At 45.3% G+C, this 12,138-nt stretch overlaps 1 protein-coding gene across 18 annotated transcripts in view; it reads left to right on the forward strand.

Annotated features, from left to right (window-relative positions):
* Positions 1 to 2,052: 2,052 nt before the first annotated feature.
* Positions 2,053 to 12,138, forward strand: part of L3MBTL4 (L3MBTL histone methyl-lysine binding protein 4) — a 464,367-nt gene continuing 454,281 nt past the window's right edge. For 11 of the 18 annotated variants that reach the window (XR_013525731.1, XR_013525732.1, XM_078347773.1 and 8 more), the window contains exon 1: positions 2,561 to 2,671. The gene's annotated coding sequence lies outside the window, so the exon portion shown is untranslated. Of the gene's footprint in view, positions 2,135 to 2,177; positions 2,270 to 2,560; positions 2,672 to 12,138 lie in introns of those variants that run through there. The other 7 variants (XM_078347774.1, XM_035270604.3, XM_078347781.1 and 4 more) reach the window with 3 other exon arrangements.

Consider the following 12,138-nt stretch of genomic DNA (forward strand, 5'->3'; position numbering starts at 1 on the left):
AATAAAACCAGTCACTATCTTAGCAGGTGGGAAGGTTTCATTTTCATTGACAATAGATGGACACATTATAGGACTGCTGTGCCTCTGTTATGTTTTGATGACCTCCAGAAAGGGGTTCTCTATGTCACACCATCAGGAATTTCTATCCTGACAATAAATCATCCTTATCTATCTGGATGGTTTATAATAATTCAGCTGAATCCAAGCAACTCTACATGCAAACAAACAAAGTTGTTTGCATGTAGAGTTGCTTGGATTCAAGTGAATTATAAAAGTAAAATGCCTAGTAACTATGAATGTTATAAACCCCTTTGCTCATGATGAATCATTGGTAAAGTTATAAAAATCAACAACATGTCTATTTCGTTTTAATCTGCAGCTATCCTAATAAAAGGCATTTACTACAACAGCTTTTCAAATTTTGAAAGAAGTGTACTAATGTGTTCCTGCTTATTTATATTTCCATAAAATTTGAATAAGTGTAGTTTAAAACAGATGTCAGCTTCTCTGAACAGAATCCTCTTATTGTCAGCACTATGCACCTATGCATTTATGTTTAAGTAGCCATAGATGAGGCTTCCCACCTGTTTCGACCTGTTTTATCGGTGTATCCTTTTCCTTATTTAAACTCAGCCCCCGAAAACAGTGTTTCTGCTTTCATAAACTTAAACTAAATATAATCAATAAACATAAAAATAATTTCCCCCCCAAGAAGTGAAGATAAGCTGATGTAAATTCACTTTATTTGGGTTTCAATCCAGCTTTCTTCTTCGATTTCATATATTTTAACCTCAATATTCACTTCTCTGAAGGGCAAGTGAAACCAGAAGTGCACTTAACTCTTTCAGTGCTACAGGCATTTTGATATCTCTGTTACTAATATCTAGAATCTTCAATGATAAACAAACACCACTGAGATGGACCGGGGATACACTGCAATAATTGAAGCATTTTTGTGCTTGTGGAACTCTCATCTGCTGAGTCCCATTCTCATTTCATCCAATCTGGTGAGCAAGTCTCCAACCAAGGGTGGTACCCGCAGGTGTGCCCGTTATCACAGAAACGCAGCTCTACAAGGCCTCAGCACAACGTTAAAATGGCCTGGAAAGAAGTACATTCCTTCGTTAACTGTGCTTCAAATGTTTTCCTCCCGCTACTTAAGTCTTTTACTTCTTTCTTTTTTTCTTTGTCTCTAGTATCTTTATCTTTTTCTTTTTCTTTTTTCTTTTTCTTTTTTGAGATGGAGTTTCACTCTGTTGCCCAGGCTGGAGTGCAGTGGCGTGATCTCAGCTTACTGCAACCTCCGCCTCCCAGATTCAAGCGATTCTCCTGCCTCAGCCTCCTGAGTAGCTGGGATTACAGGCACGCGCCACCATGCCCGGCTAATTTTTGTATTTTTAGTAGAGACGGGGCATAATTCACCATGTTGGCCAGGCTGGTCTTGAATTCCTGACCTCAAGTGATCTTCCAGCTCCTGTCTCCCAAAGTGCTGGGATTATAGGCGTGAGCCACTATGCCTGGCTAACAACTTTTTCTTTAACTGACTAGAGCACAGAACACAAATCGTGTGTGTTTGCACTTACAAATTTCTATGATCGTTGTTCTTGATTTTAAAACTTCATTAGCAAAGGTTTATATATCTCTTTTCAGTAAGAATATGAAATTATGTTTCTACAATGCCCAGTCTTGCTTAAAAAGCAAGTTTTCATTCTCGGTTTATGGTAGTCCACGATAAACCAAAAAGATCATTTTGGATGCTATTGTTGTTAATCCTGCTAAATTATTCAATTTCTTAAAGAAAGCAACAAACTAATATTTATATTGTACATACTAGCTATTATTTGCATACTAGGGTTTATATACAAGGCATGCTATGAAATAACATTTCATTCAAAAGTCACAAAGTATAGTCCTCAGTTACCAGCTACCTTTAATTATAAGCCAAATAAACGATTTAATACAGTCCTCCGAAACCCGGCGACAATGCTTTGAGAAAGGCCAAAGCATTAAGTTCCAAGAGGGCAGGATCTGCCCAGCTCCTGCTTCCTGCTCAATCCCAAGCAGTTAGAACACGGCGAGTAAACACTTCTCGCCGCTTGGAAAGAGTATTCTTTTATTTTGAAATGGTATCCAGGTACTCGTGAGTAGCAAAGTCAAGAGCGGGAAAGGGGAATGGGGGAGGTTGCAAAATCGGAGCAGCGGGACAGGGAGGGAGATCTGGTGGAGGGAGCCTTCGGAAGGTGAACCCCAAGAGCTGGGATGAAGCAGGGTGAGCGCCTGGGACACGGCAGTGGGGGAGGAGGCTGGCAGGCAGGAAGTAGCCAAGATTTGGGGGAATCCTTCCCAGGGAACAAATGCAGAGAAGGAGGCATCTGAAAATCCAGCAGCAGCCAACCCCCTCCCACGGGAAAGCCCCGACCTCGGCGGGCCCAGCGCCACAAGGCTCCCCGGGGAGTGGAACCCGGAGCGAGGCAGGTGCGGCGGGAGCATGCGCGCGGGGCGGGCAGGGGGCGGCTCCCGCGCCCCCACCCCGCGCGTGCACCCTCGCGCCCCTCCCGCCGGGCACCGCCGGGCAGAGGCGCCGCAGCCTGGGCCGGCCGAACCTCACGCTCTGACTCGCCCCCAGCCTATCGCCCGGTAGGCGTTGCGGGCTGGCGCCGCTCCGCTGGGGGTAAGAAGGACGCCGCCGCTCGCGTGGGATGGTTGCGAGCCCGCGTGGGCGCCCACGGCCGCCGCCGCGGGGGGTGGCCCCGGTCCCGGGGCGGGCGGAGGGGCCTGTGCGACTCCCGCGGCGAGGGCCGGGCCGGGCCGGGGGACTGGGGGTGGGGTGGGGCGGGAGGTGTTGAGGATCGCCCCAGCGTCGGCCTCGGCTCTTTCTCTTTCTCTTTCGCCGCCAGGGCGCGTGCCGGGCTCCCCGCGAGAGGCGCTGCCTCACTTGTCGCCCACTTTGGACGGGCGCGGCCGCCGCAGAGCCCCGCGTCTCAGCTAGCCGCGAGGACAGGGTCGGAGTGCCAGGCGCGGCCACCCGGGCGCCCCAGAGCCAGCGCAGCCGGGGTCCCGGGCTAGGGACGGGGCGGGACTCCGGAGGGCTCCCAGCCAGTCTTCCGGCCACCGAACTCCTGGCTGTGGGCATTTGGCTTTTGTTTTCTCTGGGGGCTGACGGCTCCCTTCTGCCCCCCTCAGCTGACAAGTGTCGTGTGCCTGGACTGGCGAGCGCTGCATCCCTCCACCCGCTTTCTGCCCTATCTTCCTCTGCGAGTTCTGCCCAGACTCGGGAGCGGCAGCTCAGGGAGTGCGCGCAGGGCGGGCAGTCGCCTGGCCAGCCTGGGACGGCGGCTCTCAGGTTCTTGCCACCGCCTGGAACTGCGGGAGGCGCGCCGGCCACAGTCGCTCTTGCCTGCTCGCTGGGCCTTCTTGGGCCAGTTTGGTCCCAGGTGGACGCGAGCCGAGCTGGGCACACCTGGGCCAGCGCCGCAGTTTCCTGCGGGATTGGTGAGAGGTTTTCGCGAGGTCGAAAACTCCGGGTGGTTTTTGTCCCCTGCCTTTGATCTTCCTTAGTCACTGGTTAAAGTGCAAAGTGTGCTTTATTTTATATACGCCCTTAGACGGACATTCTTAATGTGCCAGTGCCCGGTGGTGGAACTAAATAGAAGGAAGGCCTGGTCATTGGTACTGTTGAGACTGCTGTACTTAATAGCCAGAGGAAGGAAGCCTGGTCGCCGTGACTCACCTGGCCATTCTCATGTTGAAGACTCCTCTCACTTCACTCTGGTTTGGACTCCGCTATGACTTGCTAGTGGCCCATCTCTTAGATACCCCTGTTGAAGCTGTTCTAGAAGATGCTTGTGGCAGGCTCCAGCTTCAGTCCTTCGCTGGAATAAGTGTAGTGGGGACTCTTCTGTTTTCTAGTCTCTTTCACCTAACAAGGTTAAAATGACAAACAGGTGGTGGTGGTGGGGGGGGCGGGTAGTGCTTGTTTTCCGTGCGTGGCAATATTAAAAACTTGGAATGCTTTTAGCTCTTCAAAAGATGGTAAAACTACCAACTTCAGCTCTTCCTTATGATACTACAGCATTAGGAGAAAGGGTTGAAAGAGGAGAGGCTTTTTTCTTAGAGTATACAAAGGGATTGGATTCGACCACACTGCTTCCTTGGTGTATAATGGTTGAGTAGGAAGGAAGATGAACATAACACTGCTATTCATTATGCTCCCAGATGTGAGGCAACATTGAGGATGTACTGCATGTAACCCTTGACTGTGGAATTACTTAGCACTTTGCTGCTTAATATTTCACAAGAAATATTAAGCTTGGTCAACCTCTGCAGTGTGCTCTCACTCAGTTTCCAAAGAAAGGGTATTGGTGGGAAGGTGATCTGGTGAAGACAGAGGTAAAATTAAAAAAAAATTTTTAAATTTACTTTAAAAATTTTTTATTTTTATTTTTAGAGACGGGGTCTCACTCTGTCACCCAGGCTGAAGTACAGTGGTACCATCATGGCTTACTACAGCCTTGACCTCCTGGGCTCAAATGATCCCACCTCAGTCTATTGACTGGGAGGACAGCAGTTCACCACTACGCCTGGCTAATTTTCTAATTTTTTTTTTTTGTAGAGCTGGAAACTCACTGAACTTTCACTTTAAAGAGAAGTAAGTTTGCATATTGTAAAGTTCAACATAAGAATCTTAGGTGCTCTGTATCATCTGCATAACTTCATTGCAGTACCTGTGTGGTTTATATCTTAAATTACACTTCTCATCCCTCTTGGGTGGATATAAGCCGCCTGTGGTTGGCGTGGGAATTGACACGTGGGTAAGTGCATGCTTAACAAATACTCCTAGGACCGAATCCACATGTGAGCAGACAACTGCTGAGCAGAGGCAGGAGGTGATAAAAGCAGTATCGAGGGAGATCAGGCTGATTGTGAAGGAAGATTTGCAGTTGGAAAGCCCTTGAATTTTTCCTATGAAGAACACGCAGATCTGAAAGACACCTTCAGGAGGTTGTGTAGGAAGCACCAGTACCCAGTCTGACCAAGGAAGCAGAAGCTTCAACTCCTCCTTCCCCCATCACTCCTTCAAGGGGGTCAAGGTTTCCTTTCTCCAGAGAGCTGAAGGAGAGACTGAAAATCACCATTAGATAAGTGTTAATTCTTTCAGTTAATTATTTTAAATAAGAAAAAAATGGGCCGGGTGCAGTGGCTTACGCCTGTAATCCCAGCACTTTGGGAGGCCAAGGTGGGCAGATCACCTGAGGTTGGGAGTTTGAGACCAGCCTGACTGACATGGAGAAACTCAGTCTCTACTAAAAATACAAAATTAGCTGGGCGTGGTGGCAGGTGCCTGTAAACCCAGCTACTTGGGAGGCTGAGGCAGGAGAATTGTTTGAACCTGGGAGATGAAGGTTGCGGTGAGCTGAGATCGTGCCATTGCACTCCAGCCTGGGCAACAAGAACAAAATTCTGTCTCAAACAAAAAAGAAAGAAAGAAAGACGAAAGAAAGAAAGCAAACAAGCAAGCTGCTGGTGAACTGAGAGAGTGAGCAGCAGGAGAGGGAGGTTTGGTGGGCTGGAGGCAGGGTGGAAAAGATAAGTTCCGTTTATACAACATTGGATAGAGAAAACCAAATACCTCATGTTCTTACGTACAAGTGGAAGCTAAATGATGAGCAGACATGGACACATAGAGGGGAACATCACACACGGGGGCCTATCAAAGGGTGGGAGGAGGGAGAGGATCAGAAAGAATAACTGATAGGTACTAGGCTTAATACCTGGATGATGAAATAATCTGTACAGCAAACCCCTGTGATACAGGTTTACGTATGTAACAAACCTGCACATGTACCTTGAACTGAAAATAAAAGTTAAAACAATATATTTCTCAAATTACTAAAATATTATTTTAGTAATGCTTATATCATGTATTAATATATTATAGAAAATATACTTTGGTAAAAGAAAATGGCTTTGCTTTGTGAAAAACTAAGCATATTATTTGGCTCATTCTTATTAGAAATAAACAACATAAAACCATTGAATTGAAGGAGGCCGTGTAATGGCTTTTCATTGGAGAGAGAAACACTGATGTTGGTTCAGGGAAAAGCCGGCTAAAATATACTCAGCGACTATGGGGGTGACCCTAAAAACGTGATAGGGTGAAATAAACTAGCACCCAGAGGAAAGAACTGTTCCATGACTATAGTCCATGTCCAGGAAGGGAGTCAGTGAGAGAAACTGAGAAGTGGTCCGATGGGGAGGGAAACCAGGTGTCACAGTCACAGGGAAGCCAGTGGAGAAGTAAGGGAGGGAAGAGAGGGAACGGTGTGGTAAGCCTTGTCGGTTGTTAATAAAAAATAGGAGCTGAGAAGATGTGGTTGAACTTGACTTAAAAAGAGATGATCTCAGTGGTAACGTATCAGTGCGAGCTCTGAGTAAATGTTTTGCTTTCTGTTTTAGTAATACAGATGTCCTCCTTTCATTCGGATAGCGTTTTACAGTTTACAAAACATTTCCATCTTGTAACATTGGCAAAAATATTTTGAGGATGGTTTATTACAGGAGCATACTTCCAATTGAAGAAAACTATTTAGGTCCATTAAAAAAAAAAACAATGCACTATTTACTACACTGAATAAAACAGCAAGCAGTGTAACTATCGGCATCATGCACTTAAGCAAAATAAAGCAGAACGATGAATTAGAAGATGCCTGGGGGAAATGAAGCTCTTCAGTTCACTCATACACATATAATCTTTTGTTTAAGCATTTGCACGAATTTTTTAAAGGATAGTGCCTTAGGATAATCTGTCTGTATTTTATTTTGCAAATAGAAACAATTTTTTCTGCAGTAACAATGGAAAAGAAGTGAAACCTTAACTCTGTGCCCATTAGAGTTGTCACAGCTCCATTCCCTTGACCTTTGTGTCCCTTTCGGGGATGACATTGCAGTAGTAGGGGCCCTGCTCAGTGTCACCTGGTGAACCTTCTTCATTTTGTGTTGATTTGAGCTCATATGGGAAACACTCTCTTTTTTTTTGAGACGGAATTTCGCTCTTGTCACCCAGGCTGGAGTGCAATGGCGCGATCTCCGCTCACTGCAACCTCCGCCTCCTGGGTTCAGGCAATTCTCCTGCCTCAGTCACCTGAGTAGCTGGGATTACAGGCATGCACCACCATGCCCAGCTAATTTTTTGTGTTTTTAGTAGAGACGGGATTTCACCATGTTGACCAGGATGGTCTCGATCTCTTGACCTCGTGATCCACCCGCCTTGGCCTCCCAAAGTGCTGGGATTAGGCTTGAGCCGCCGTGCCCGGCCGGGAAACACTCTCTTAATAAGGCAAGCTCTGACAATGCTGATGTATCCCTCCTGAAGATGGATATGAAATGATAAAAGTGTGGTCACTGCCACAATTAATAATTGATTAATAAATTGTTTGAAAAGTATCAAGTGGAATCCTCAGGAGTTGAGCAGCAGTGCATGCATCTCAGTTTTTTTCACTTTAGCCAGAGAGAAATGTGTTTAACTAGAGGGACAGATAGACAATACACTTTTACACCCAGTATTTTAGTTATGTAAGCTATTCTGATAGCTTTTAAGATGATCATGACATGAGCTTTTTAGATTAAATTGGCATTGCCTCAGTTCTTGTTTTATTTTTTTGAGTGAATTAAGGAACTTAAAGATGAGGCATTTTTGTCTGGTGTCCACCTTGCATCAGCTGTGTACTGTGTGTATGGGGGTGACTATGCAGACATGATGCGTGCCTTCATGGAGCTTGTAGTCCAGTGACTTTAAGTAACTCTGAAAAAGACCCACATGAGTGCCTGATGCAGACTTGTGGGCTAGAAAAGGCACCTGAGGATGAGTACCTGCTAGCCAGGTAGGGAATGGAAGCAAAAGGAAGTTCAGGCAGAGAGAAGCCCCTGAGGCAGTTTTGGGGAAAGAGCTCTGTGCCCTGGAGGAAGGAGAGAAGACCTGAGGCAGGAGGGCAGGGCCTGGGTGGGAGAGTGGCTGGAGGCCCCAGGAAGGCCTCTCTGAGGACTGTGCAGCTTATTTAGATGGGTTAGGACACCATTGCAGGTGTCTACATGGGAGTCAGGGAGGTGACCTTAGACCGGGGAGCAGGGCATGGAGATGGGTAGAAGTGAAAGGACTTGGATATATTGGAGATATAATGTATGGAATTGCTGATGGGTTAGAGGGTAGGTGAATGGGAAGAATCCAGGATTACTCCTTTGATCGCTAGCATGAGACATGGAGTGAATTTTGGAGTTGGGGGAAGAGTGGGGAGAAGTGTACCTGGTAACTCTGCTTGGCTCATTTCCTTGGTGTAAGCCCTAGGGGAAACAGGTTATTTTTAAGAGGACAACTTGGTGTAGTCATGGTGTGTGTCTGGCACTCAGCTCTGTGCTAGGCAGACGATTTTGGAGCTTACCAAATGTGGGCATTTCCCCTTTTCTGTGCTGGTGGGTTTTGATATTCTGCTTAGGCAGTAGGCCTAACGGCCCTCCTGAATTTGAACTGCCAGTGTGTCTGTACATGGGCACATGCACCCAAACACATGCAGTCTTAGAGTGTGCCATCATTTCAGTCCTGACCAGATGGTCTAAATGATTGCATATGTCAAATGGACCATTTTTTACTTGTTTTCCCCTGCAGCATGCGGCCCCAGCACTGATCCTGACATTGGGAACTTCCAAGTTCCTGAAGGGTCAGTGGTTCTGTAATTATGAGCCATTGCTTAATTTTCATCCTTCCTTTTGTGAGTACCTTCTTGAATGACAACATATAAAAAATAGTATTTGGTCATTATTGTTGTTACGATGGTTTATTTCTAAATAAAAATCAAGGACCAGATTATAGCCACAATTCCAGGCCTGTATGAATGGATGTAGGTTAGTGCTGATGCCAATCAAAGCCCAGGTCATACACAAGCAGCTTTCTGACTCCTGGCTTTGATTTTCTAATTTGGTTATACCTGGTATACTCACTTGGTACTGTGTGGTAAATGGGGTTAAGATCTAAATCCAGGGCCAACAATTTAATGCCTAAAGGAAGGTAATAAGGGAAGTAGGCAGATAGAAGAAAATTAGAGTTCTCTTGGTCTCACTTTTATTTTCCTTACCTTTGAAAACTGGGCAAGGCTGGGCATGGTGGTTCATGCCCGTAATCCCAGCACTTTGGGAGGCCAGGGCGGGTGGATTGCCTGAAGTCAGGAGTTCAAGATGAGCCTGGGTAACATGGTAAAACCCCATCTCTACTAAAAATACAAAAATTAGCCTGGCGCGACACGTCTGTAATTCCAGCTACTCAGGAGGCTGACGAAGGAAAATTGCTTCAACCCGGGAGGCGGAGAAGATCACGCCACTGCACTCTAGTCTGGGAGATAGAGTGAGACTCCATGTCAAAAAAACAAACAAATAAAAAAAAAAAAGAAAGAAAACTGGACATAAGTACTTGTCTACTATGAGAAATAGTGAGAAAATCCTCTTAGTGCTTTGGAGGCAGTAGGAAGTGGTGAAGACTATGGCAAATTGTGGATCTTATATGTTTTAAAGGAGGTGGCTATTATTTAAAAAAAAAAAGCAAAACTGAAGTTGGAAATATGCAGTTTTAAAAATGTGAAATCTCTGTATTTAAAAACACTGCCTTAAATATTTTAGGACACTGCTAAGAGAAATAGAAATGTCTGCTGACCAGATGCAGTTTGTGGTCCACAATCTATAAGCTCTCGCTGGTGGGGTCAGCTGTGTAAGTAGCTGGATGAACTCTACTTTTAGTTAGATTGTGTTTTTCTTATTTACCATGAATGTGGAGTGTGTGCAAACATACTAGCTTTTTATGCTGCTGATCCTGCCATTTAAGTGTAACTTGATTAAATCTGGGAGTTGGGAGTGGGAAGCTTGGCCAAGCCTGAGACTCAGTAAGCACATTACAGTGCTGGGTTGAAAACAACGTAGACTTTATAACACTTTCATTCATGTTTCTGTGGATTTTTTCACAGTTTTCATTGTTTAAGTCTGCCTTTTTTTCTCCTTGTCTGATGGTTTGTGCAACTCATGGACATCCTCCTTTTTGTGTGATTGGAGGGGGATGGTAGACTTTTGCACATTTGTGTCTGCTTTTCTTGTTTAATTTTGCTCCTCAAAGGAGCCTCCAAGCCTCCTTGAAAGTGGATTATATGTGCTGTGGAATTTCCTACCACGATGTACTACTGTTATTGTCCATGATTGCACTCTGAGGTGTAGAATTTTACTTTCCTGTGTTCTTCAGAAAAACTTGTCAGGTTGAGTAAAGGCTTCCTTGTTGCCATATATTTCCAGAGCCTAGCAATTGCCTGGCACCTGTTAGATGCTCAGTGAATAAAGGATGAGTAATTTGTGTCAATTAGTGACAAGCTTATTCAGGAAGGAAATCTTACAAAATTCGTAACATTTTGGGATTCTGTGCGTAGGCTTCTAAGACTTTGGGTTCTATTGAAAATGTAAGCACTGACCTTTCAGCTGTTCATTTTATTATAATTATGGTTAATATCCAAGAAAATGCAAAGAATATCCTTTAATTCCCTATCATTATAGCCTTTAGTTCTGGCCTTAGATATCATAAAGGTGAATTATTAGAGATGCCAGTATAGCACTTTCAAGTCTATATTTTATGCACTCAATTTCTGAGAATGGTTAGACAGAGATTTTTTTCCCCTTTCTCTTACAAAACTATGAGCTTGCTGTGATTTTATTCCTAGAAGATATGTGACTGTTTTGGGGCAGCTTCACACATGCAATTCAGCTTAGAAGAGGAGCTGTTAAGGTTAACAGACCAAGAACTCAAGGGTGCATCCCCACTTCAGCAGTGGCTGTGGGCTTTGTGTTTTTTGTGAATCAGTGATGCCCATCTATTTTATGGCAGTCAGTCATTAGTAATCTTTAGAGGCACTTTATTCTTTTACTATGAGGACAAGGAGAATATAATTGTCAGTCTTTTCAGAACTGGCTTGCATTCGTGTCTAAAACAAACAATGCCCATCGCTGTGGAGTAAAAAGAACAAGAAAAGGAAGCTGTGGAGGGTCCAGTTACACATAACCACCGCCATGCGCAGAGTGTGAGGTTAGTAGGCACGGCTTGAAGGGTTTCATTGCATTTATTTCCAAATACACTGTCTTTCAAGATCTTAGAACTTTCATCCCAGAGTAGCTGTAACTTCTATCCTAGGCCAGCTTCTGCTTACGGAGAGGCTTCTGATGTCCCACATTTAGCAACTTTGTAAGGTTTTTCCATTGTTACACATTTGGATTCAGCATTTTTTGAATTTTAGGGAGTTTAAAAATAATGTCATCCAGGGTTTCTCAGTCTCGGTACAGTTAACAGGGAATTTCTTGTTTTGCATGCTGTCCGGGCCTTGTAGGGTGCTAAGCAGCAGCGTGTTCCTTGCCTCACCTCAGGAGACATCTGTAGCACCACCCCCTCCTTAGTTGTGACAGCGAAAGCTATCTCCAGACACTTGTTCCAGTCCCTTGAGGAGAGGCGGAGGGGTAGAATCACCCCAAATCATGAGCCACTGATTTAATCCAGCCCGTTTCACAGATGGTACTGTAATATTGGGGTTCACTGGTTCAGGGTGCCCTCAGTTCCTCTGAGAGGACGTTTCTCCAGGTTCTTGGTCTCTTGCCCTCTCAAGAATGAGAGAGGGGATGATGGCGCAGTGCGCAGTAAGTGCGGGACTCAAAAGTGTTTGTAGAAAGTGATTTAGAGAGAGAGAGAGAGAAACAGGAGGAGAAAGAAAGAGCTAACTCTCTCACCGAGTGAGAGAATCCAGAAAGATGGAATCCAGGAGAGGAAAGCAGCTTCCACACTGAGTGGAAGGGAATAGAGAGAGATGGAGTTTAGGAGGGGAAGACAGGCTTCCACGAAGGGAGTGTTCGTGAAGGGGACTCCAGAGGGGAAATCCAGGATAGAGAAAAACAGCTTTCATGAGCACAAGAGTGTTTATGGAAGGGGACCCAAACATGGAGTCCGAAGGGGTGCGGAAGAAGGGGACTTTTAACTTGGGAGGAACCCCCACCTTCTCGAAGACCCTGGGCCAATGAAAGGAGTTCCTTAGAACTTCCGCTGGAGTGATTGACTCTTAGTTTCTTCCCGCA

The sequence above is a fragment of the Callithrix jacchus genome, chromosome 13, assembly GCF_049354715.1.
Source record: "Callithrix jacchus isolate 240 chromosome 13, calJac240_pri, whole genome shotgun sequence".
Classification (NCBI taxonomy): Eukaryota; Metazoa; Chordata; class Mammalia; order Primates; family Cebidae; genus Callithrix; species Callithrix jacchus.